Source organism: Schistocerca cancellata, chromosome 1 (assembly GCF_023864275.1).
Source record: "Schistocerca cancellata isolate TAMUIC-IGC-003103 chromosome 1, iqSchCanc2.1, whole genome shotgun sequence".
NCBI lineage: Eukaryota > Metazoa > Arthropoda > Insecta > Orthoptera > Acrididae > Schistocerca > Schistocerca cancellata.
In genome coordinates this window covers 748,265,067-748,290,219 of record NC_064626.1, presented here as the reverse complement: position 1 = coordinate 748,290,219, position 25,153 = coordinate 748,265,067, and the positions used below count along the sequence as shown (strand labels likewise).

Below are 25,153 nucleotides of genomic sequence, written 5' to 3'. Positions count from 1 at the left end.
GTCTTCTAAGTAATTCCGTAATGAAAGGGATTTGCTGCTCTGAACTGACATTATTCGTTGCCTGTTGTCACTGTGTTTTGCCGCAAATTCATGGGCGGCATAGCTGGTCTTTGCCTTCTGGCCCCCTAAGCATTGTAGAACGCACATAACGGAGCAGACTTTACTACCGAGCTAGTGCGTATACTTTGTGCGAGTATAAAGTCCACAGTATGGTGATGTGTGGACTGAGTTATAGTACTATTTTGGCATCAAATCATTTTCGCTGTGGAATGATGTGTCATAGGACTTCATATGATTTTTTATAGTTTTCTGGGCAGTCGGAGCTGTATCATGAAGCTTACGTTACTACTTATTATCGGTGTGGACAGTAAACAGAAAGGCACGGACAAGTATCAGCGGCTAGGTAACTGAAAACGTACCACGCTGATAACAAAAATGCATTAACCAATTCGCCGATGTTTGCAAGTTTGTTTTGTGTCTTGATGAGCCTTATGTCTTGTGTCACCGTACTTTTAAGTTTATTAGTGAATGAAATGCATTGTAATTTTGAATTTTAGTAATATTATTTTTGGTTTCAGATTTTAGTATTGTTATTAGTGGTATTAAGCAAAATTTTAAAATTAGAGTGCTGTGCAGAAAATTACAATACAGAGATGTGTGGATACAGAACGAGAAGGGGTACATGAAGGGTTCACAGTAAAATATGTGGTGAAAGAATTCTGAGCTGGACTTGTTTTGGAGCCATATGCCCCGTTAGTATTATGGGGTTATTATTACTGTGAAATGTGGGATGATTTATAAATCTGGGAGTAAGTGTTAGGAAACCCATTTGGTGCCGCTTCCGTATTTAAATTGAGTTGAAGCATCATGAACTTTGTCTTTCTGTAACGGCTTATTCATAAACCGTTCCTGCTCCGGAACCTGACCGTATTATCTTCTCTATGAAGGTTTTGTTCTGAGAATTTTGGTAACATACTACATAGATGCAATATTAATGTTTTAATAAAGTCACTCTGTACTCATTCTCCGAGTCTGGTTTGAGCGGCCGAAGTTCCACGGCACAAAGCCACCGTCTTGACTACTCCCTCTTATTTATTAACCCAGTGTCTAAACATTCAGGACTAACAGGGTGTATTACAATCCTCACGCAACTGAGTCTGTATACATAGGGGCACATGCTGAAATACGTCAGGCATAAGGCAGCATTCCAGTTTCATTCTCATTAAGACTACAACGAGTAGTTACTGAGTTGAAAGATAAAGAGATTCTTTTGTGTTTGTGTTATTAGAACGCGGGTGTTGATATGCTAATGGATCCTACGTGATGATTGCGGAGGTTACTGTATTCTCAAAAAAAAAACATTATTTCATTAATTGCGCGCTGGTTTGCATTTGTGGCTGAGTGATGCTTTTCTGAAACTAGGTGCGGCGCTCGACAGGCTACGGGTGTCAAGACCTTCCTGGGCTGCAGAGAATGCAGAGTCGCCAGAATACCTGATTCCTCAGGTAAAAGCGTCGCCATTACTGTGGGTGTTCAGTAGCCCAGATGCCTTTGTCAGTCACGCTCGGTGTGCAATGCACGGGGGGCCTTACCGGACGTGACGCCGCGTCGCCGAACACTGACCGTGTGTTAAGGTTCTCGGCCATTGTACGGGCTGCACTTACAGTGTTCTGGAGGCAGTAGCTCAGTCGCTTGCTTATTAGGCCTAGGAAGTGATTGTCGCGGCTGGAACCAGGTTGATGGGAAAGAGTATGCATCTGAAACTTTTAGTAGCAGTCTGGTCCGTATACAAGAGCATGAAGGGGCTTAAGATAACTACCTAGCATTAGGCCCCTGCCTGAATTTCGCCCCCGCCTCCATGAATCAAACACTTGGAAGATATCGACAAGAGCATTTGACTCGTAATGTCGCATTCTCGTTGTTCGGACGTTACACTAAAAATTAGCCCGAGTGGGGGCAGCTGTCATAGTCTTTCAGAGATGTGGTAACTCATGGTCTTTTGGATTCGTCCAAGCTACTTTCATTTCCAATTTTGGGGGTCCAGCACCAAACTCTTACAATTTTTTTATACTAGAAGAGTAGGTTACCGGCTCACGTAACAAATAACTTTTCGGCAGAGTAAGGGAATCGTTTGCTACAGAGTCTATCATTGGTGGCGTTTCTAATATTCGGTCTGATTGGGCGATCAGTGCATTTATGAGGTCTTCCGGCAGAGAGCTCATAGCAGCATCGTTTTAACGTTTCTATTGGTGGTATGTGTGCTGGTGCTATGTATAGGGCGCTCAACAGCGATGTAGTGAGCGCAAATTTTCTCTTGAACGGGACTCGAAGTTGTGCGAGACTCTTGGTCAGAAAGTAAAACAATAAAGGACATTCGGTCGGGATGCAAAGCTGTACAAACTCTTGTCCAGCACTCAGAGGAAAACAGCATTCTACGTTCGGACGCGACTGGGCCATGGGAGTCCAGAGTGAGAAATGCTTGGTCTATGTGGTTTGTCACTGTTTTTCCAGTGCAGCTAACGTCTGCAGTTGCTGAGATCACAACTCATGTTCTCACTTCCCAAAACCGGTTAGCTCTGACAGTGGAGTGAGGCGAGACCTTAGCACGAGACAAGAGTAGGCACTTTTTCAGATAGACCACAACGGACCTCGTGGCAGTTGGCAGCATGTGTTTTCCTAATATCGTCTGAACGATACAGCAATGTCCGAAGCGAAACTGTGTTCTTAATTCACTTGACTGACTTCATGAGTTTGTTAGAAGGCTATGTTCTTTCCTTTTGAAATTTGTCATAAGATCTTATGGGACCAAACTGCTGAGGTCATCGGTCCCTAAACTTACACACTACTTAATCTAAGGACAACACACACACCCATGCCCGAGGGAGGACTGGAACCTCCGACAGGAGGAGCCGCGCGAACCGTGACAAAGCGCCCAAGACCGAGCGGCTACCCAGAGCGGTGGTTCTTCGCTTCCCCGTCGACTTTGCCGTACAGTTTATGAATTTCAAAAAATGGTTCAAATGGCTCTGAGCACTATGGGACTCAACTGCTGAGGTCATTAGTCCCCTAGAACTTAGAACTAGTGAAACCTAACTAACCTAAGAACATCACACACATCCATGCCCGAGGCAGGATTCGAACCTGCGACCGTAGCGGCCTCGCGGTTCCAGACTGCAGAGCCAGAACCGCGCGGCCACTTTGGCCGGCTATGAATTTCATTCTATGATTTCTACTCATCTCCAGTGTGCGACAGAGTTCACTATCATGTGATGTGGCTCTTGCGGAACATTTTGTACTAAATGATGGACTCAGTTACCGTTCCTTCACTTCAGTATTTATAGCTGAACCCATTGACCCTCCTAGCCACTATTTACTTCTGCAAGAACCATATTCTTGACTCGTTTGTTAAGTCAACCCCTTTTCTTTCCATTTCCTTAGCACAGAGTTTATTAAATGCATCTGAGGAGGGGGGGGGGATGAGCGATCTGCATATCAAATGAGTTCACCTGATTCAGATCAAAGGCGCTGTATGTCTGTAGTCGTAGCGCAGTGGCGTCTCGCATTAATCTGGCAGTCCTACAAGGGTCTTACTAGTAGGTAATTTTCTGGCTCATCAGACTCGTTAGCAAAACACTATCCACACATCAACGTGTTGATCTTGAAACTGGTGGTGTAATTACACATAGCTCCGACATAATGCTCTCACAACTTTGCAGAATACGGTTATGATAATGACTGACACTTGCAGCTTATTAAGGACATTCTACAGGTGACGTTTGTAGTGAAATACAATAGCGCCACCTTCAGGCCTGGCTACCATCTGTATTTATGTTCAGGCATGCATTTCCATATTTATGGCCAACCTCAGGAGTCCCATCCCCCAGCGCACCCGTCCTCAAACTAACATAACTCTATATCTGGTATTAGGGTATTAGCATCTCCCAAATTACTCTGTCGCACCTGTGCAGCAGTCCTCAATCCAACTGAAGGTGGTTACCTACCTATTCTACTCACCATCCCCCAACTACGACATCCCCATGCACCCTACATCAGTACCTATCTAAAAACTGTCCAAGACTGCTTCCGCACGACGTGGAATGCCTACTACGAATTCATAGATACACTAACTGGATGCCATCCGCTAACTTTTCAAAAACCTGATGGTATTCATGTCACGTTTCCCCTACACTAGTTCTTAGCAGACCTTCGTTCCTACTACCGAAACCCTCCTACTTCTCCTCTTCCTCGTCTCCCATCGCTCATATCCCTCCCCCCTATGGACTCTTGGTCGACATACATAACAAAAGAGACACAAGAGTAGCTTGTTAAATGCTAAAAATTAATGCTGCCATCACTCGCCAGGCTGACTACTACGGCCCTCAGTAACTTTCCCAAGTAATGGAAAGCATCACATTGACTCACGGGCAGTAATTCCATACCTTACTACTCGCTTCTCCACAACAACCACCCCCTACCTGAAACTTCTGCAAAGATGACCATTTTGCATCCCACGTATCCGGCTTATTCATAACTTCTCATGAGCCTCATTTTGATTGCTCCATATTCCATCAGTGCATGAACCCCAACTTGAGAAACATATTACAACCAAAATTAAATGCACCAGTCACAGCACATGACATAAAACAAGTATTTCCCAAAAGATGCAACACTTCCTCTGGTCAGGATCTCATCAGCTATCGACCCTAAAGAAATGCCCCTTCTCCTTTCTTGATACCCTTCATACCGTTTATAAACGATCCTCTCCACAGGATACTACCCTGAGCTATGGAAACCTCCAAAATTCAATTTTTTTGTCAAACAGCACGAAACCACTGCCTCATCAGTCTCACCACATTGTTTAGCAGGGTCTTTGAATCCATCCTGTCCCGAATAATCCATCAACACCCGAATCAAAACCACCTGATTTCTAAAATTAGTAAAAAGTCTCAATCGCACAGTCATATATTAAGCAGTCTTGCTGCAGAAGTCTGCACTGCCGTTCTAAGCGCCATCAACGTCGGTCGGATGGCGTATTATCTCAAGACGGCCTGCTACCAGAAGCCGAAACCAATATATTTTTAGTGAATGAGTGTGCGATCGAGACAGTTTTCACTGGTGTTACTTAAATGACCGGTTGTTGTTTACCAATAATGTTACGTTAAATTATGAAGGACCTCCTTCCTGTTGATCAGTGTGACTTCTATCCCAACTTCTCCTCCGATGACCAGCAACCATATTTCACCTGTCTTCTTTCTCACTAATTCAATGATCAAAAACCCACTATTTCTGAATCCCCTGATCTGGAGAAACACCATGTTCGTTTTTGATATTCCAGTCTCCTTCTCAAAATCCAGACGTATGCGCTTCCAATTAACTATTACCACGTTGTTACATCCTTCTTATTTTATGGTCCATCCTTTTATCACTATTTAAAAAAAAGCGCCGTAACTTCCAACCGACTACAGGTGTGTGCCAAGGCTTCGCCCTCTCTCCTCTTCTGTACCTGATCTACATTCCTAATAGACCTAAACCACCTCCAACACGCCAACTCCTTCATTACTCTGATGACACTGCTTCCCTGGCCGTCTATCCTTTACCTCAGTAACACTAACTACCCTTGTAAATCCACCTTAATCAGTTTACCCCTCAGTGTACTCTCTAGCTCCTCAAGAGTTAAGAATAAAAAGCTGGCCCATCCACAATATCCTGCTCCTTTCCTATATCACCATTTATAACCGTGCTACCCAGTTCACTAATAGACTAAAATATTTTTGACTAACTTTCAGCCGGCAGTTAACTTGGAAACTTCACCTATCAATCATCCATCAGAAAGCCCGCAAGGCTTGAAATGCAAAACTGCTAACAGGCCTAACTTGGAGATTACACCACTCCACTATTCTCCAAAGCTAGCAAACCTTACTCACCACATCTTCTCCAATACAAATGTTGCACAGCTACCTGCTCCATCTAAGTGCTATCAGCCTCTCCATATCCTCGAAAGTCATGCACTCCACCTTGATTTCAGCATTCTTTTACCTTCCCGCACATGGATCATTTACCGTCTCATCAAATTCCCACCTCTCCTCAGTCACAATGAACACCTTCGAATAAACCGTATTAGCCACTAATTGGACTAAATAAAACTATTGCCTCCACGCTAATCTCCACTGTTAGTACTCTGTTGTGCCTATACTGACACACTGCACCATTACTACTCCTCTCATTCTCCACACCCTCATGCAACGAAATTTCTACCGTCCCCTCTCCCTCACAGTGAAATGCCTCCTAACATTAGCTCATCCTATGAACTATAATACCTCCCTACCCATCCCTCTTCATCAGGCTTTATCTCCACTTCCTTGCCCTACCAATTTACTGTTCCCTCCCGTCTTTCCTTACCACTGCTTCTTTTTCGCATTATGACCCCCCCCCCCCATATGTGTTGCTCTCTCTCTCTCTCTCTCTCTCTCTCTCTCTCTCTCTCTCTCTCTCTCTCTCTTCAACTAATAATATTACTGTCAAACGATTTGCTCGGAAAAGCGAAGTGTGCGGTTAATGTGCAACTTAATACACACTTTGGCTCGAACACATATCTAAGAGGAGGTTTCACGCCGCTTTGTTTAGCACCCTTTGGCCATCCTATCCGTAGAATCATTAGATTTTTACTGATTTTCCTAGCAGTTGATAAGAATTTCAAAATATGGAAACATTTTAAAATAAAATGGACAGAATATAACTGGTGAGTAATTGAAGACAAGTATTTATGATTGAAACTGAACAAAGTTGATTTTTATTAAATAAAATTGAATTCAATTGCTAACGGTGGCCTGACAATAAGAGAAATAAGATAAAACTACGACAAGAACTATTCTTCAGCAGGGAACATATAATTATATGTGCGCAGTAAAGCTTGCATTTCTTTGGATCAACGAACCTCCTATGCCAAGTATCCATTATATGTGAGCAGCGCTCAGTTTCTATGTCTCAAAGCGCCTTAACTACACGAAAATCGAAAATTAAAGGTCATTGTTTAATCTGATAGTCATTTTAGAGCGGTAATAGAACTGTCCAGGTATATCTGCTTATTTCTTTTTTAAAGCGAGAAATTATTTTAAACACTCAACCCATTGCGACACACTGCATAACGTAACGTGTTCCCTCACATTGTAACATCCAACGAAAGATAACGATTTCGCATTCTGCATACATATCACCCACGAGTGAAGAATAAAAAGGCAGGAACATTCTTAATTTCGCGCCGATGATGTATTGGAGTGAAAGGCAGTTGGCATCCCTACGCAAGCCTGGGTATAATGTGTAACTGCCGGAAGTGTCTGTTAGTTATTTTTCAGTGCTGTAATGAGTAGAACGTTGTGTCACACAGTTAGCTAATTTCGAGATGGCAGAGTTAGAGCAGCAACACGTCTGAATTAAATTTTTTTTGAAACTCAAGAAAAACCTTACGGAAACAGGAAGCCTACGGTGATGGGTCCTAAGCCGTATTCGGTGTTACAAATGGTTCACACGGTTGAAAAATAGCCGGACGAACTTTGCTCACGTCACGAACCTCAACGAAATTGTGCGTGCCAGTCGAAGATTGACTGTACGAGAGACTGCAGAAAATGTAACATTTCAATTGGATCATATCATAAAATCGTGACATAGAATCTTGGAATGTATACCACCCCCCTGCTTCCCGAGATTTGCGAAATTACATGTTGACAATAACCGTGAATTATGAATTTTGACCCGCGTCGGGATAAGGCATCCGAATCCGAAGTAAATAATGATTATCCCGCGGGAAACAGGAGACGTTACAACTTGATCCTTATTGAATGAGTAATTTTATTCAATAACGATCGGTAAATGAAATAATGGAAATAATTTGGAAATAAATTTTGCCAGTGGAAATTTTGCCGAAAGAAATGATTAAGTTGTAAAAGCAATTAAGAAATCGGTCGCCAGTTCAACTGATGAGCGACTGTACTGTTAAGTACGTGAATAATTGTGTCAAAAGTAAAGTTTACCTGTTTGTAGCGCAGCAGGTGGAACGGGGACTTTTACGTAAGTGCTGTGTCAGGCTCAGTAGTCATATAAAACAATGTCATAACAATCTAACTACACTTATTTCGTTCATAATTTGTCAGCTGAGCGCAATGCTGACAATACAGATAATTATCTATCGAGATTTTGAATAATGGACTGTCATTCTGTCTTTAAAATTAGGTACTTTGCATCTAATCTACTGATAATGAAATATATTGCCAATAATTGATTAACTATCTTTTGAATGATAATAATTCATTAATTGGGGGATTGCCAGGTGGAATAAGCTTTATAGTTTCATGAAATATCCTTGAATTAACTTCAGCTGAATATGCATTGAAATAAATCTTAATAATCAAATTTATTACTTCAGTCTATTATTAAGTTTTCTACGGTTAGCGTAAGTTTATTAAGTGCAACAATTAACTACCCTAACCAGTCTGAAATTTACTCTTCACCGTCTATGCAAATAATTTGATAATTAACATATTTTCTCTTGATAATGGCGTGACACACTCGGTTCAATAAGGTAAGGATTGGAAGGAACCTACTTGGTGTTATTGTCGGGTGGAATGTAGCTGCAACACTTCGATTATAAAGTACTTGTTATTAATTGTTCAACTACAAAGAAAAGCACAGTCACTGGCAAGCCTTCTACAATTTTATCCTACGAAAATACTTAGATCTTACTTCCCTCTTTGTCGGTGGATCGACGGAAGTCCACGGCAGCGACACAATGTGGCATCGGGCTTTTACTGTTGCGACTTGGGCACACAGTGCGCTTTACATTTAAGTCCACATTTCTTCAGCACTATGCCCATTAATCCATAATAACTTGCCCGGCCGTGTTTCCAGATATACCGACCATTATTTTCCAGTCGTACTTAGACACACTCACTAGCCGTTAGATGTAACACAGCTAGGACTAGCAGCACTCGACTGTACTTCTTACTCCGAGCACGACGTTACTGCTGCTACTACTACCCGCTGGCGCGCTCCCGCGTCCAGAGGCGCGACATAACAATCTCTCTGACTTCATCGTCAACTAAATATGTCCTGAATTGCCAGTGTTAAATATTACATAATTTAAACATAGTATTTACAATACATATTTACACTAGACAATACATCGTATACAAAGAATTTCATGTGTTAAGTAAGCGAAAAAAAATTCACAGCAAGGACTGCGTTGTAGCGTCACAAGTGCATCGTGTTGCCGCCAAGTTGATTCCACGGCTCATAAGTCAAGACCAGAAAGACCTTCGCCTCGCAGTCTGTGAAGAGCTTTTGGATCCGTGAAGTGAGAACAAGATGTTCGTTAAGAAAATCATAACGGGTCATGAGACGTAGGTCTACGGTTATGACGTTGAGACGCTGAAAGGACGAAGATTTGCAATGATAGACGGGATAGGAAGTGCAGGGAAGCTAAGACGAAATGGTTGCATGAAAAGTGTGAAGAAATCGAAGAGGATATGAATGTCGCAAGGACTCAGCATACAGGAAAGTCAAAGAAAACTTCGGTGAAATAAAAACCAAGGGTGGTAACATTGAGAGTGCATCGGGAATTCCACTGTTAAATGCAGAGGAGAGAGCGGTTAGATGGAAAGAGTACATTGAAGGGCTCTATGAAGGGGAATATTTGTCTGATGTGATAGAAGAAGAAACAGGAGTTGATTTCGAGGAGACAGGGGATCCAATATTAGAATCAGAATTCAAGAGAGCTTTGGAGGACTTAAGAACAAACAAGGCAGAAGGTAAACATAAAATTCCATCAGAATTCCTAAATACATTTAGGGAAGTGGTAACAAAACGACTATTCACGTTGGTGTGTAGAATGTATGAGTCTGGCGAAATATCATCTGACTTCCGGAAAAATATCATCCACACCATTACGGAGACTACAAGAGCTCACATTGCGAGAATTATCACACAATTAGCTTTACAGCTCATGCAGCCAAGTTGATGACGGGAATAATATACAGAAGAATGGAAAAGAAAATTGAGGATGTGTTAGATAACGATCAGTTTGGGTATAGGAACGGTAAAGGAACCACAGAAGCAACTCTGATGTATAGTTGATAATGGAAGCAAGACCACAGAAAAGTCAAAACACGTTCATAGGATTTGTCGACCTGGAAAAAGCGTTCGACAACGTAAAATGGAGTAAGATGTTAGAAATTCTGAGAAAAATAGTGGTAAGCTATAGGGAGGGACGGGTAATATACAATATGTACAAGAGCCAAGAGAGAATAATGAGAGTGGAAAACCAAGAACGAAGTACTCGGTTTAAAAAGGCTGTAAGACAAGGACGTAGTCTTTCGCCCCTACTGTTGAAACTGTATATCGAAGAAGCAATGATGGAAATAAAACAAATGTTCAGGAGTGGAATTAAAATTCAAGGTGAAAGGATATAAATGATACGATTCACTGATGACATTGCAATATTGAGTGAAAGTGACCAGAAATTACATGATTTCTGAATGGAATGAAGAGTTAAAGAGTACGGAATACAGACAGAGTAGATCGAAGAAAGACGAAAATAATAAGAAGTAGCAGAGAAACTTAGCATCATGATTGATGGTCACGAAGTAGATGAAGTTAAGGAATCCTGCCACCTAGGCACAGACAGAGCTAGCAGGACATCAAAAGCAGACTAGCACTGACAAAAAGGGCATTCCTGCCCAAGAGAGGTCTACTAGTGTCAAACATGGGCCATAATTTGAGGGAGAATCTCTGCGAATGTACATTTGGAGTGCAACATTGTATGGTAGTGAAACACGGACTGTGGGAAAACCGGAAGAGAAGAGAATCGAAGCATTTGAAATGCCGCGTTACAGACGAATGTTGAAAATTAGGTGAACTGGCAAGGAATGAGGAGGTTCTGCGCAAAATCGGACAGGAAAGGAATATGTGGGAAACACTGACAAGAAGAAGAGGCAGCATAATTGAAGATCTGTCAAGACATCAGAGAATGACGTAGATTTGCAAGTGCTACTCTGAGATGAAGTGGTTGACACAGGAGATGAATTGTATTAGTGGCGGGCCGCGTCAAACCACACATAAGACATAAGACTGAAAAAAAGAAAGACGAGATGCAAAATTCGAAAACGGCACTTCACGCGATCCAGTAAAACTTCTACGAGGACTGCTTCTCGAAGTGGAAACGGCTTTGGAAGCGGTGTTTCCATCGTGGAGGAGAGTATTTCAGAGGAGGCCGTGCAAAATAGTAAAAGATAAATATAGAAAAATTATGTGGACAAAATTCCGGAATTTTTTTAACAGACCTCGTAAGCTGTGTTGAACAGATAACGTAAAATTTGAAGTCTTTCACATTCTGCGCTGCGGGTGCACCGTATAAAACGTATCTCCAGCGCTACCTATTACGAACTCATCACCATCACTGGGACCACGACTCCAACGCTCACGCACAAAGAGACCACGTGCCAGTAGCGCATCTCTCTTGTATATCGTTGCTGGCGTCAAACATCCCTATTCGTTGCACGAAAGCACATTTATGGCCACCGTTCAGATACTGCAAATAAAAAATTAAACTGAACACTTGTACAAATATGCCTCATCATTTATGTCATTTTCCGCCCACAGATTGAATTATACATCAGTTTGTGACCTTGTTGTTAGCAAATTACGTGTTTAAATCCTTTTTGCAACACTGCTTCACAGCGAGAAAGCAAAGTCATGAAGTAACACAAAAATCAGTGGCCTAGTTTTAGAAATCGTCTTTACATGATAATTCACTTAGTGCCCTGATAATGTATAATACATGAGTAATAGGTGGCGAAGACCTTTATTAATGACCAATTTAAATAGAATTAATACAACTATTGAAAATACTGAATTTTGTGTAACAAGTAAGACGGGGAACAGGTGACAGGCCTGAGTATACCATGCTGACTTCGTAAGTGTTACTGTGGACATTTTGTATTTGTATTATGGCTTTACTGGCTTACTGGCAAAATTGTTTCTTGTAACGTTAAAAACTGTTTAGTGTATCAAAAGTGTGTCACTCACAGATTATAGTACAAACAAGTACAACACCTCAGGTTCTTGTGTAATTAATATGTTGAAGAAATCTGCGTTGACGACTATTAATACTGTTGTAAATTGCGCAGTTTTTGCCCTATAAAACCATTCAAAGCAGCGATGAACTCGTCACATCGACATGTTTGGTTTGGTAGCCTTTGAATTAATGTACCGTTACCGGATCGTGTGATATTAATGGTTTAAGTTATTTACGTAGACATACTCCTCTTTTCAGTGAGCATTCTCGCCATGACACCCCTCCCGTTGCTTGCGTGCGGATGTGACGTATTTTGGCCGCAGGAAGTCCACTGCGTGTTCAGTGCCCCGCGCCTTGCCATCTACCTGAAACTCAGGAACAATGCATAAGCTGCACCCCCTGGGCTGTACCGCCACCACCACTCCTGGTAGGCACCTGAGGCTAAAAGCGAGCGTTCCTGTGTACGTCCTCAGTCCGAACTATTTCTTCCCCTGTATTTCCGACATCCACTTCTTCTCCATCGTTGTTATTGGTGGGCTCTCCATACTTACACGCACATCCTCTTACCCTATAAAACTTAACTTTTTTTCCTCCAAGAACAGTTTTTTCCCCAAGGGCAGGTGGTGAAAGTGCAGTGCTTCATTTTTAAGATCAGCGATTTTACATTACTAGATAAGGTGATCTAAATATGACACAAAACCACAAAAAATCTGAAAAAATGAAAATTTTAAAGGGCATAACCTGCTTTAAAATGACACTACATTTAATTTTTTCTCAAGTTACAGATTCAGACAAGATGAAAATAAAGACAATGTATAATATTCTGGACTGAAATTCTTTAATATGATTCAGCGGGGCCAAAAAATGATGCACGTATATATCGTTATGTACACTGGAGACAGGAAGTTGATGTCTTAAAAATTAGATAGAGTACAAAACGGTGCATATGTGTAAATGGGATTTTCCAGTGAGGGATATTCCTGGGATATTCTTGAAATGAAACGTATGTCGGAGTGAACTACAAAAATCTCTTTAATTGTTTGTCCTACTTTTAGTATTATAAAATCAGCCAGCAATGGGTAGGAACCGTTTACAGTTATACCTAACATATTGACACCAATACAAAACTAAGAGGTACACAAAAGAGAATCAGAGTCTATTTCTTTTCGTCACCATCAACAAGACCGTTAAACACAAAGCAGATTCCTCATTTGATAATTCTCCCTCCAGTAGGAACAAGAAGAACTGGCAGTTTCCCTACCACATAACTTTTAGTAACGATAGATGTCTTCTTCACGTAATTTAAAAGCTATGTTGTCAGTATCTACAGACTCTAGAGTAATAAATTCTAGATCCCTTTCCAGTACTTTTTGCATGGTGCAGACATATGTGTAGCTGTTTGAATCCCTTTTCCCTCCCTAAAATCTTGTCAAGATATAATATTCTGCACCTGCTTGCTCTGGATCAGTCATTTCAATAGGATTTGTAGGTTATCAAAAGGGATCGATATCATCCATGCTGTCTTCACTCCTGAAAGAGATGTCGGAATCAGAATCAGTCTCCTGAGATTCCTTTCTGTTCATTGTACTTGCCACAGCTTAGGCCACAGGTGTAGTTTTCTGGCTCTCCTTCTTCTGGCCTACTCATTTTTTGTTTTGAGGCTTTTGTTTTTCGGCAATGAGCTTAGAGCTGGAACTGTGGGGAACTGTTGTCTACCGAGACTGTTTCTCTGGAGTATGAAAAGGGCGGCAACCCGCAGTACTCCGCTGTGTGGCTGATGGTTGGATCGTAGGCGACAGTGTATCACTTTCAGGAATCAGCTGTACAATATTTTGGAATATTTAAGAATTATGTTAATTGCTCAGCAATAAATATGACAATAATGAATTAGTCAGGAGATAGATCAAAATGTTCTGGGTGTGTAACACAAACTTGGAAGATACTTAGTGACTATTTGCGTAAACGTGGGCAAGTTCTAGAAAAACGTGCGCATTTACTTTCAGTCTGAAACTATTGTTTGTCAAAATCATTTGTTACCTTAAGAACAAATTTGACAGAAAAACGAATTATGAGTAACTTTACCTACATAATGGAACGTAACTAACAGTAAGGCCATTTATAAAAGATATGATTCTCTAATGAATGGACTCCGTGTATCATTTTTTGGAAAATTTGTTCTCTGTATTAGTTTTAAGACGTCTTAACCTGTTTTAAATTTTTTACATGTACACTGATTGCTCTAATTACACCTTTTAATTTTTTTGTTTTCCGTTTTAAAAAAAGAAACATTTTCTCTACCATTAAAACTACATCAAATTTATCTTTTACAAATTTTTGAAAGATTTATAAAAGTCTCACAATGTAATTGATTGTTTTTGTCTTTGTGTAACGATACCAACCCTTTAAGGGGTATAAGATTAATTAGACAAAATTTATAATTGATGCGATGACTGTCATATTGCATTAAATGTGGAAAAATGTAAGCTAATGCGATTGAGTAGGAAAAACAAACCCGTAATGTTCGGGTAAAGCGTTAGGAGTGTCTTGCTTGACAGAGTTAAGTCGTTTAAATATCTGGGTGTAACGTTGCAAAGCGGTATGAAATAGAACGAGCATGTGAGCATTGCCCGCCGCTGTGGCCGAGCGGTTCTAGGCGCTTCAGTCTCGAACCGCGCAACCGCTACGGTCGCAGGTTCGAATCCTGTCTCGGGCATGGGTGTGTGTGATGTCCTTAGGTTAGTTAGGTTTAAGTAGTTGTAAGTGATGACCTCACATGTTAAGTCCCATAGTGCTCAGAGCCATTTGAACCATTTTTATAAGACTGTGGCGAAGGGAGTGAACTGCCATGAGTCTGTGTGGGTGGGAAAAGTTGTTGTATTTTGCCAACTATTTCTACCTTTCTATATTTCTCTAGTTCATGACGTTCGAATGAGAGGTGGCAGTAATGGGTGATGAGTAATTCCTTGTTTTAAAAAGAAGGAAGGACGATTAGCGATTAACGACCCGTCGACGTCGAGGTAATTTGAGGCGGAGGTCGGGCTGTTCCAATGAGACTGCCACTGTGGCCGACCAGTTCTAGGCACTTCAGTCCGGAACCACGCTGCTGCTACTGTCACAGATTCGAATCCTGCCTCGGGCATGGATGTGTATGATGTGCTTAGGTTAGTTAGGTTTAGGTAGTTCTAAGTTCTAGGTACCTGAAGACCTCAGATGTTAAGTCAGATTGTGCTCAGAGCCTTTTGAACCATTTGAACCATGTGAGGATTGCGGTAGGGAAGGCGAATGTTCGACTTTGGTTTACTAGGAGAATTTTAGGAAAGTGCGGCTCATCTGTACAGGAGACCACATATGGGACACGAAGGTAAATTATGAGAAATTAGGGCTCATATGGAGGCGTAGAGACATTGGTTTTTCCCTTTCTATATTTGCGAGTGCCAATGGCCTTACCGCAGTGGTAACACCGGTTCCCGTCAGATCACCGAAGTTAAGCGCTGTCGGGCTGGGCTAGCATTTGGATGGGTGATCATGCGGTCTGCCATGCGCTGTTGGCAAGCAGTATGCACTCAGCCTTGTTAGGCAAACTGAGGAGCTACTTGACTGAGAAGTAGCGGCTCTGGTCTCATAAATAGACATACGACATTCCATATCCGAATCCGGTGACGCCTCTGGGCTGAGGATGACACGGCGGCCGGTCGGTTCCGCTAGGCATTCATGGACTGTTCAGGAGGAGTTTAGTTTATGAGAGTAGAAAACGTTAAAATTATTGAGCATCTGCGATTTGCTGGCCACTCGATGAGATCTCAGATACGGTGCTGAAAAATACCAAGAACGTGAAGAGGAACTCAGCTTTAATCTGTAGTGAGGTACCTAAAAGTATCCTACTGGATTAATAAGCACTTCTTCATGGATAAACAAACGGAGGCCTGTTCGGACGGAGTTTAGTTCAGTTTGTATTTTAGAGTGGAACGGGAAAAAATGGTTCAAATGGCTCTGAGCACTATGCGACTTAACTTCTGAGGTCATCAGTCACCTAGAACTTAGAACTAATTAAACCTAACTAACCTAAGGACATCACACACATCCATGCCCGAGGCAGGACTCGAACCTGCGACCGCAGCGGTCGCTCGGCTCCAGACTGTAGCGCCTAGAACCGCACGGCCACTTCTGCCGGCGGAACAGGAAAGGAAATGCCTAGCAGTAGTACAGGGTACTGTCCGCGATGCACCGTTTGCGCAGTATGTAGGTAGATGTAGATTGGCTCAGGAATTGGTGTACTTTATTGATGAGACTCCGTTTCCGACCGCATGGGATGAAGGGTGAGGCAACAATAAAGAGAGAGAAGCAATACTAGTGTCTGAAGCAAGTAGCTTTATACAGACTGCGACCGTATTTTCATTGGACAGGTAATTCCTATATTTCACAAGCTGCGACATCGTCGCGAAAAAACATAGCGACCCGTATATGTAATAAGTTTCCTTTAATTTACGTCTATGGTCACAATCTTTTCTGTTTAACAGATCACCGGTTTCGGTCTTTAATGACCATCATCAGATCTGTCTCATAAAAACAAAGTCCTAATGCACTGCCACTATGGCTGCAGTGCATTAGGACTTTGTTTTTATGAGACAGATCTGATGATGGTCATTAAAGACCGAAAACGGTGATCTGTTTAACAGAAAAGATTGTGACCATAGACGTAAATTAAAGGAAACTTAATTCCTATATTGATTTGGTGATCTGAGAGGCAAGTTGGTCATTCTAAGGATAGATTGATTTCGTTTCGCTTACCCTGCCAGCTTATCAAAGACATTAAAACACTAAACCTTCAACCCGATGCTCCGGACAGAAGAAAGCGAAAGGAAGGCAATACCTTTAAGTGGACTCAGCTGTTCCGGAGCGGAGCAATTCCTGGAGAAAGCTCTGAGGCAGGCGCGTAGTGTTCGCCATCACTTTGATGGCCTCACAGCGGCTGCGGAACACGTGGCTCTGTCGGTCGCCGGCCGCCAGTATTCCAGCCCAGCCCAGCCGCGGCACAGCACGTCACGTCCCACTCGGCAGCCCAATAGGCGCGCCGCCTCGCCTCGCATAAAGATGCCGGCGCGCCCTGAAAATTTCATCCCGCGCCATATCAGCGGTCGGCGGGCCGCGGCGTTTTTTAAAAAGAGGGACGGCTCCGCTCTCACTGCGCATCGCTGCGCGCAAATTTATGGCGGGCGCGGCGGCCGCGTGCTAAACAAGCGGCCCACTCGTTCCTCAGCGCGGCTCCCCTGACAGAGACGGGATTAGAGCCATCAGTGGCTGAAACATTTAGCGGCGACCCGCCTCCAACGGCTTTAGTGTTTCTCTCACACTGACAGTAGTAATTACGCAAAACAGGATCTAACTTTTGTTTCATTTCGCTAAACTGTGGACGATGTATCGCAAAAGACGGAAAGCTAGCTTTTTTACGCATTCGTTGCACACTTAGGACGAAATAATGTGGCACGAAATTCCGAGAGAGTTGTAGTTGATCGTTCCAGTCAAAATGTCTTTTTCAAAAAAGAAAATTTAAATGGGGAATAATCTACTGCGCGTAGGGATATCGAAACTCATCAAACGTGTTGAATTCTAGCTACTGCACATGCTGTTGTATTAATCTGTTGGAATCAGCTATAAGACAAAACATCTGTAGGGATACGGCGATCATGAGGAATTAATACACAAACAGCCAGAAATTGCCTATTATTTGTTATTCCTTATCCTTACCATACAAGAGCATCCTCTGGCCGGTGCTTCGAATCGTTAACATTTTACATCACGCGAATAAATTTCTGAAGATGCTACCTTCTGAAGAGTGAAACTAGCAAAAAACCAAATAGTATGCCACTTGTTGCTGTTTATTTGTATCCACTGTATAACAAAAAACGTCATGAACAATGGACTTTGCCGAAGTGGAGTGGCTTGCATAGCTCACCAATACAGATAGCCGTACTGTAGCTGCCCTCCCCCCCCCCCCCCCCCCCCAACCCACCAGAAGGGACGGGTATCCGTGCAATCTGCGCAAGAAGTCAGACAGATAGGTGGTACCTGAAAAAGTACACAAACCTTTTCAGTTGTTGCAGTGCAACAGTCTAGATGACTGACTGACCTGGCGTTGTAGCTTTAGCCAACATGAACTTCCTAGGCTGGCACAGCAGACGACTGAAAGCAAGGGGAAACTACACCCACTGTTCCTTTCAAGGGTATGTAGTTGTTCCATATGCCTTCATGATGATGGCATCCTCTTGAGTAAAATAACCGGAGGTAAAGTACACCCTCTGTTTGCGTCGTCCGCCGCTCGTGGTCTCGCGGTAGCGTTCTCGCTTCCCGAGCACGGGGTCCCGGGTTCGATTCCCGGCGGGGTCAGGGATTTTCACCTGCCTCGAAATGACTGGGTGTTTGTGTTGTCCTCATCATTGCATCATCATCCAGGAAAGTGGCGAAATTGGACTGTGGAAAGGTTGGGAAATTGTACGGGCGCTGATAACCACGCAGTTGAGCGCCCCACAAACCAAACATCATCATCATCATCTGTTCGCGTCTCTGGGCAGGAATCCACGAGAATGTTGTCATCCCGAAAAATAAAACTCACATTCTACGGGCCTGAGTGTGGAATGTTATATCTGTTTATCGAATAGCTTGGTTAAATAATCTAAAAATAGTTAATTAATGTTTTGAAGTTAGGTACAGTAGGCCTTAATGAAGTGTGGTGGCAGAGAGAACAGGACTTTTGGCCAGGTCAGCACAGGGTTATCAACACACAAACACATGGAAGTAATCCAGGAGTTGGACTAATAAACAATAAGAAAATTTATGAAACGTCCCCTTAGAACAATTATACATGACTGTGCTTAAACTGACACACAATATTTTTAGCGCAACGCAATCTGACTATCAAAAATCCCTACAAAGGAATGGCCCTGACTAACATTAAACTATACCTTTCAGAAATCACTTACCTCACAAAAATCTTCATTACTCGAACTACTGCAATACAGCGAGCGCCACTACTGCCAGCTAAATAAAAGATTCAAACTACGGAAGTCACTAACTACTGATAGGGATAGTTAGCAAATGAAAGATATTAATAGAGAACAAACAATGTATTTACCTTAATAATCATAATATATATGGCAGTTCATGACAAATTACAAAACTCCGCCATCTCTCTCCCCACATCCACCACTGCTGGCGGCTCACCTCCAACTGCGCAACGCTACGCGCTGTTCACATCCAGCTGCCGCTGCCCAACACTACAATGGCAGACAACAATGCAAACTAGCCACAGACTGCACACAGCACAGCCAGTGATTTTCATATAGAGCGCTACGTAACGTTGCCAATAAGAAAACATAAACAGCCTACTTACATAAAGAAAACATAAACAGCCTACTTACATAAAGAAAACATAAACAGCCTACTTACAAATTGTAAAAGGTGTAAGCTACTATGAAAAACGTAATGGACGCATTACCATACTCAAGACAGATACCAAACCAACAACCACCACAATTAAGGCAACTGATTCCACATATTATTAATATATTGAAAGAATTTGCGATGAGAGAAGAGAAATTATTCAGATGGTTAAGCAAGAAGAAAATTTAATTGTGATTTGGACCTGCAACTAGACAGAAAGTAAAGAAGTAAAATAGTTGGAGAACATGGACTGAGGAAAAGAATTGAAATGCTAAGCTACCTGGTAGAATTTGGCACAGAGCATAATTTAATCGTCGATGACACTTGGTTTAAGAATCATATAAAAATGTTGAAAACGTGGAAGAGGGCGGGAGATGCTGGAAGATTTCATACTGATTATATAATGTGAAGGCATAGATTTCTAAACCAAGTGTACACTACAAGACATTGCTAGGATCTGTTATCGACTCCGACCGTATTTCTTGCTTATGAACGGCGACTTAAAACCGAAGAAACTGCAGAAAGAAAGAAGAGAGATGGCACCTTGATAAAATGAACCTTGAGGCTGACTGTTTCAGAGGTATCATTAACCAACGTTTCAAGCTCACAGGCGATAGGAATACAACAGAAGACAAATGGGTATCCTAGACAGAAAAAATGAGGAGGGTAGCAGAAGATCAAATAAGTAAAGGCGCAAGGCCTAATACACACCTTTAGGTGACACAGGAGATACTGAATTTATATGGCAAAAGGAGAAAAAACAAAATGCGACAAATGAAGCAGGCGAAAGGAATACAGACGTTTACAAATGTGATGACAGGAAATGCAAAATGGCTAACCAGGAATGACTGAAAACAAATACGAAGCTGTAAGAAGGATGTATGCCTACAAGTAAGATAGATGCGACCTATAGGAAAATTAGAGATATGGTTGGAGAAAAGTGAAGCAGCTGTATGAACATCAGGATGTTAGATGGCAAGCCAGTGGTAAGTAAAGAAGGGGAGGCTGAAATGTAGGAGGACTATACTAGAGAAATGATTTTTAGCTCGATATTGCAGAAATAGAAGACGAAGTGAATGGAGATTGGATGGGCGACGTGATACTGCAGGAATAATTTGACAGGACACGGAAAGGCCTACGCTGAGACAAGGACCGTGGCGCCTGTTAAGCACGATATGTGTGACAGGAGAAATAACGTCAGACTGCAAGAAGAAAGTAATAAATCCAAATAAAGCAGGTTGTGACAGACCTGACTATTACCAAACCATCCGTTTGGTAAGTATTTGTTGTAAAACACTGACACAAATTATTCACAGAAGAATAGAAAATCTCATAGAAGCCGACCTCGAGGAAGATAAGTTTGGATTCCGGAGAAATGTAGGAACACATAGGGCAGTAATGACCCTACGACATGTCTTAGGAGACAGAATGAATAAAGATAAAACCACATTTAGAGAACTTGTAGATTTGCAGAAAGTTTTTGACAATATTAACTCTACTACACTCTCTGAAATTTAGTAGTTCTCAGAAGACATAATTAGCGAAAGGTTATTTACAAAGTACAGAAAAAAAAACAGACTGCATTTGTAAGACACGAAAGGAAAGAAGTGTTTGAGAATGATGTGAGACAGGGTTCCAGCATGTCCCTAAAGTTTTTAAGTGTATATACTGAGCAAGCAGAAAAGGAGAGCAAAGAAAAATTTGGAAAGGGAAATAAAGTCAGGAAGAAGAAATTGAAACTTTGATGTTTGTCGATGACACTGCAATTCTGTCGCAGACGGAAAAAGACTTTGAAGAGCACTTGAACTGAATGGATAGTGTCTTCAAAAGAAGCTACGTGATGAACGTCAGCAAAAGTAAAATAAGGGTGGAATGTAATCGAACTACATCAAGCGATGCTCAGAGAATTAGATTAGTAAATGAGAAACTAAAAGTAGTTGACGTCTTTTGCTATTTGGGCAGCAAAATGACGATCGAAGTAGAGAGGAAGTAAAATGTAGACCAGAATCATTACAGAAAAAGAGGAGTCTGTTAACATCTAATATGACTTTAGGTGTTAGGGTGCCTTTTTTGAAGTGAGACGTCGACAATAATCAGTTCAGTCAATAAGAGAATAGAAGCTCTTGAAATGCGGTAAAACAGAATAATGCTGAAGATTAGACGGGTAGGCCGGCCGGGGTGGCCGTGCGGTTCTAGGCGCTACGGTCTGGAACCGCGTGACCGCTACGGTCGCAGGTTCGAATCCTGCCTCGGTCATGGATGTGTGTGATGTCCTTAGGTTAGTTAGGTTTAAGTAGTTCTAAGTTCTAGGGGACTGATGACCTCAGATGTTAAGTCCCATAGCGCTCAGAGACATTTGAACCATTAGACGGGTAGGTCGAATAACTACTGCGTCAAATTGGAGAAACTAAAAAATTTATGACGTAACTACGCATAAAAGAAGGCATCAGTTGATAGGACACATCCAGAGGCATCAAGGCACAGTCAGTTTGGTAATGGTCTCGAGTGCGAGGGGTTAAACTATGGAAGCGAGAACTAGGCACGAATACGGGAAGCAGATTCAAGTGGCTGTAGGTCGCAGTAGCTATTCAGATATGGATTAACATGAAGGGCTGCATCAAACAACAGCAACAAAAAAGTGTACTTTCCATTTTTTTTGTTTTAGTCAGGCTGTTGCTAGCTCTCCCAATTATCAACATCTGATGTTGTTTAGTAAACTCATTACTTATTTGTCCTACGTTGTCTTTTACCTGCCTGATAAAAGTTTTAGGAAACTTGTGGAGCGATTTTTCCAGTAGCTGTTGGCCTATATCCCTCCCACGCCTGTTGCCTAGCACCAGAACCCTTCTCGCCCTGTTTTGTTTTTCACTCGACCTATCTATAAGTGTCCTATCAGCGTTCTGTTATACCTACATTTCTGCAAGAGGCTCTTATTTCTCTAGTTCTGGTACCAAGCGAAATATATTTTTTCACAGAATTTTAATTTTGTTAACAAAATGTTCCCCTGTCCACCATTAACTTACATTTTCCTAGTAGCCTTTTTCTTGTTCCCCCTTCAACAGTAGTAATACATTTTTAGCATTTTCTTCACCTCTTCTTCCTTGATTTTCTGGTTTTTCTTGCCATTCCATGCAAGAACCTCATTTAGCAGTGAACTATTTTTTTCCATTATAATAGCCCCAGTGAAACCATAACCTACATTTTTTGGAAGAGATTCCCTTAGAGGAACATCCACACGTTACACTCGTGGCTGATTGAATTTATAGTTAGTGAAAATGTGAGCAAACAGAAATTCGTGTTACTCATCTCGTATGATTCTTGTATGTAATATTAGGGTATACAATATGTGCGAGAATAAAAATAGTCTTATCACACAGTTTTACTTTATAAAAACAGGAACCGCCCAACTATGACTCGATAACTGCAATATACCGTCCACCTGACGTAAATACACCAGTCTGCCGGACCTGCTCTTTGGAGGAATATAAAATTCCCAGTACTGGTGTGCTTGCCTAGAAATTTTGTAATCCTTGAAATACGGGTTTTTTTTCCATTTTTCTGAAGTTCATTCAGGAGACTCGCCAACTGAGCAAAACGTGGTATAAATTTCCGAAAAAAAATTACCACGTCAATATATTAGGCTATATTCTTAGTACAGGGCTATTACAAATGATTGAAGCAATTTCATAAATTCACTGTAGCTCCATTCATTCACATATGGTCACGACACACTACCGATACGTAGGAAAACTCATAAAGTTTTGTTCGGCTGAAGCCACACTTCAGGTTTCTGCCGCCAGAGCGCTCGAGAGCGCAGTGGGACAAAATGGCGACAGGAGTCTAGAAAGCGTATGTCGTGCTTGAAATGCACTCACATCAGTCAGTCATAACAGTGCAACGACACTTCAGGACGAAGTTCAACAAAGATCCACCAACTGATAACTCCATTCGGCGATGGTATGCGCAGTTTAAAGCTTCAACGGGTCGGCCTGCAGTGAGCGAAGAAACGGTTGAACGCGTGCGGGCAAGTTTCACGCGTAGCCCGCGGAAGTCGACGAATAAAGCAAGCAGGGAGCTAAACGTACCACAGCCGACGGTTTGGAAAATCTTACGGAAAAGGCTAAACCAAAAGCCTTACCGTTTACAATTGCTACAAGCCCTGACACCCGATGACAAAGTCAAACGCTTTGAATTTTCGGCGCGGTTGCAACAGCTCATGGAAGAGGATGCGTTCAGTGCGAAACTTGTTTTCAGTGATGAAGCAACATTTTTTCTTAATGGTGAAGTGAACAGACACAATGTGCGAATCTGGGCGGTAGAGAATCCTCACGCATTCGTGCAGCAAATTCGCAATTCACCAAAAGTTAACGTGTTTTGTGCAGTCTCACGGTTTAAGGTTTACGGCCCCTTTTTCTTCTGCGAAAAAAACGTTACAGGACACGTGTATCTGGACATGCTGGAAAATTGGCTCATGCCACAACTGGAGACCGACAGCGCCGACTTCATCTTTCAACAGGATGGTGCTCCACCGCACTTCCATCACGATGTTTGGCATTTCTTAAACAGGAGATTGGAAAACCGATGGATCGGTCTTGGTGGAGATCATGATCAGAAATTCATGTCATGGCCTCCACGCTCTCCTGACTTAACCCCATGCAATTTCTTTCTGTGGGGTTATGTGAAAGATACATTGTTTAAACCTTCTCTACCAAGAAACGTGCCGGAACTGCGAGCTCGCATCAACGATGTTTTCGAACTCATTGTGGGGACATGCTGCGCCGAGTGTGGGAGGAACTTGATTATCGGCTTGATGTCTGCCGAATCTCTAAAGGGGCACATATCGAACATTTGTGAATGCCTAAAAAGCTTTTTGAGTTTTTGTATGTGTGTGCAAAGCATTGAGAAAATATCTCAAATAATAAAGTTATTGTAGAGCTGTGAAATCGCTTCAATCATTTGTAATAACCCTGTATTCCTTGTCATATGGCAATCGTAAGTAAGTTGTGTACGTTCGTGGTAAATGCAAACGCTATCAGGTGAACTTGACCGTGGATTGGTTAATCATTAACCCGGCCCGACGAAGTTCACCCTAAACATTGCCAATATGTTGCAGATTATTCTCAGAACATTCATTAAAATCACGCAGTCATCTACATAACAATGTAAAAACCTAAATTTCATCCGAAGAAAACATTATCCCACAGACGGGATAATATAGCAGCTCCAGACCAAAGGCCGAAAAGTAGTGCATTGGACTCACGTAGATTCCAGTACGTGGCGAAGGCAGTCAGAGGCTTAGATTCTTGTAGCAAAAAAATTAATCCTTATTTTGGTTTAAGGTGTTAAAATACTTGGCCCTGCCAAACCACCAAAAACAAGAATGTAAATCAGGCAACGGATTGGGCTGCAAAATAATCATTTTATTTGGTGCCCTTTAATCGACTACTGGCCTGACTTTTCCCTGGACCTTCAGAACCAAAAATGTGGGTGAAAAGTACGGTAGAGGCAGATGGCCTAATTATACCTTCCTCCAACATTTGTTAATGACCTCCTTCAGTTGATTCATCTGGGGGTAGTTAAATCCAATAAGGAAGGTGCCTAGCTTGTACGTGGTCCACGAGTTGAATTTCCAACTCAGCTTGCTTGGTCAGC

At 42.0% G+C, this 25,153-nt stretch overlaps 1 pseudogene; it reads left to right on the top strand.

The window, feature by feature from the left end:
- Positions 1 to 15,497: 15,497 nt before the first annotated feature.
- Positions 15,498 to 15,615, top strand: LOC126103095 (5S ribosomal RNA; annotated as a pseudogene).
- The last annotated feature ends 9,538 nt before the right edge of the window (positions 15,616 to 25,153 follow it).